This window comes from Lactuca serriola, chromosome 5 (genome assembly GCF_051521515.1).
Source record: "Lactuca serriola cultivar US96UC23 chromosome 5, Lser_US96UC23_V15, whole genome shotgun sequence".
Classification (NCBI taxonomy): domain Eukaryota; kingdom Viridiplantae; phylum Streptophyta; class Magnoliopsida; order Asterales; family Asteraceae; genus Lactuca; species Lactuca serriola.
In genome coordinates, this window is record NC_136412.1 from 154,551,869 (window position 1) to 154,554,610 (window position 2,742).

Here is a 2,742-nt window from a genome sequence, read left to right on the forward strand (position 1 = left end):
TAAGTAAATAAAAATACATTTATACATTTAAAATAAGTAAAAATATGTAAATATATACATACAAAAACATAAAAATACAAAAATACGTAAAAATAGATATATAGATATGTAAAAAATATGTTTATACATTATATAAATTTTTTGACGAAATCTACAAAAAAAAGTCTCATTATTTTCGAAATATTAACAATTTGGTCTCATGACCTGATGAACAGGTCAAAAAGGGTTAAAGTGAATAAATTAGCCGGTTTTTTAGGCTTTTCTATTCAATAGGTGAAAAGTCAGGACTTTTTTATTCAAAAAATAAAATTTAGGACTTTATTAAAAATTTGTCCAAAATATTGGGACTTTTCTGGAGATATCCCTATTTAATTAGTATTGATCAATAATTAATTTAGAATTAATTAAGTGATCAAAAGGAACTAATTAAATATGGACTCTTATATATATATATATATATATATATATATATATATATATATATATATATATATATATATATATATATATATGGAACGGGCCAAGTTCATTTAGGTCGGACTAAGCTATCATGGATAGTCCATGGAGTTTTAACCCATGGATCTTATGAAATGAAAGGTCATGGGTATTAGGGTTTACATGGATGTAACCCTAATCCTCCATACTATATAAAGAAGCCTTTGGCACAAGAAATGGCACTAGTGTGTGAGGACATAAGAGTGGGCCAACGACCCTCCACCAGTCAAAGAAGCGGTGGAGGATTAGGGTTACATCCATATAAACCCTAATACCCATGACCTTTCATTTCATAGGATCCATGGGTTAAAACTCCATGGATTATCCATGATAGCTTAACCCAACCTAAATGAACTTGGCCTATTCCATATATATACATAAGAGTCCATATTTAATTAGTTCATTTTGATCACTTAATTAATTCTTGATCAATACTAAATAAATAATATGATTTCATATTAATATATTAGAACTTATAATATATTAATATAAATCATAAATATACTATTCTCAAAAGACTATCCATATAAATTGTGTCGGTGAAGTGCAACCCAAACGGACCATCCAGGTCGGGTCAAGTACATACCAAATATAGTTATGGACTTAGACATTAATCCAACAAGATTCAGTTAGACTGTAGGCCCTGTAGGGCGGTCCAGTCGGGCCGATGGCCCAGTATGCATATTGATTGCTTGATTGTTACTGATATGATATCATCAGTGTGATGATGGTATTTTGGGGGTAGCTCACTAAGCCCTTGTGCTTACAGTTTTCAATTATTGTTTCAGGTACTTCAGGAGATCGTGGCAAGACGAAGGCGTGACCGTACCGCTCCTCATCCTTACGATCTGTTTTTGGGTCACTCTTATGAATAATGATTTGAAAACAATTTGTAAACAAACACTATTTGGGTTTAAATTGTGATTGGAAAAGTTTAAATTTGGTGTAAAATTTATGGATGTTACAAATGGAGTCCAAGTTTAGATCTGGGCGTATCACTCGAATATAGTTTCATATCTGGACCTTTTTAGGCCCCCAAAGTCATAAAGTTGCTCCCTTTATGTAGCTTAACCCTTCCCATGCACATAAACCTTGTTGAAAGCATATTATTGACCTTCTAGCATTGTAAGGCCTTGCATGCACGTAAAATTTGCAACTTTACGTGACATCCGTGATAAGGAAGGTTGGATCTGAAGTTTGTGACTCTAGATTCCACTATAAAGGACCGAAAACAAAATGGACCAAGGGAACTCGTCGCATCGCTTTTATGAGCTCGGCGAGTCGGGTTTACGGTTAGGAGTTTACGGCTAAGCATGGACGGCCAAGGAGTTTGCGCCCATAGGGTTCTCGGCCAGGTGTTTGTGGTTGAGAGTTTAGGAGGGGACTCGACGAGTCGACGGGTTATGCAAGGAACTCGACGAGTGGCCGGTTATACTCGACGAGTTGAGGTCAATATGGACTGTTGACCTTGGCTATGGAATTTTACTTTGTTCAGGGTTGACTATGAGGGTATTATGGGTTTGTGTTAAGTAAATCACTTGATGGTTATAGGCAATCGAGAAGAAGTAGCGAGGGACATATCTAACTTCAGCTTGCCAGTTTAACTTTCGAGAGGTGGGTCTTCTCACCATACCGACCGGTCTAAGGCACTAAGGCCGGCCCATTTTATGATAGATGGTATGCTCGTTGTGTAGAGGTATGTGGTATAATTTTGTTGAAAAATGCAGTAGAGATAGCCTCTATGGCTAAGATAGAGATAACTTTATAGCTAACGGTAGAGATAACCCAACATGTTTGTTTAAATGAGTTGATATTTGAATTCAACCTAACATTTCATATAAATGGATTGTCATCGGGTTTCTCAACTCAATCTATTAAATAAATAGGTTAAACTTGGGTCAATCCATTTAAAATTAAACAAAATAAATAAGTTAACTAAAGATTACATCATTTAAATTAGTTTCAAACTTAAATAAAATTTCAAAGTGCGACAACAAACATTATCACAGTTCACAAATACAAATAAATGCTTGAATAACATTAAAAATGTTTAATTTCGAAGAGATTTTGGAGAGATAGGAATAAGGATTGCAATTATTTAAAACGTAATTAATAATACAACATTATAATTTATAAATTAATACTTAGATTAATACATTATAATATTTAAATAACTATTAAATTAAATATATATTATAGTTAAATGAGTTGGTGGGTTGAAAACGAATTGATAATTTTTATCCAACT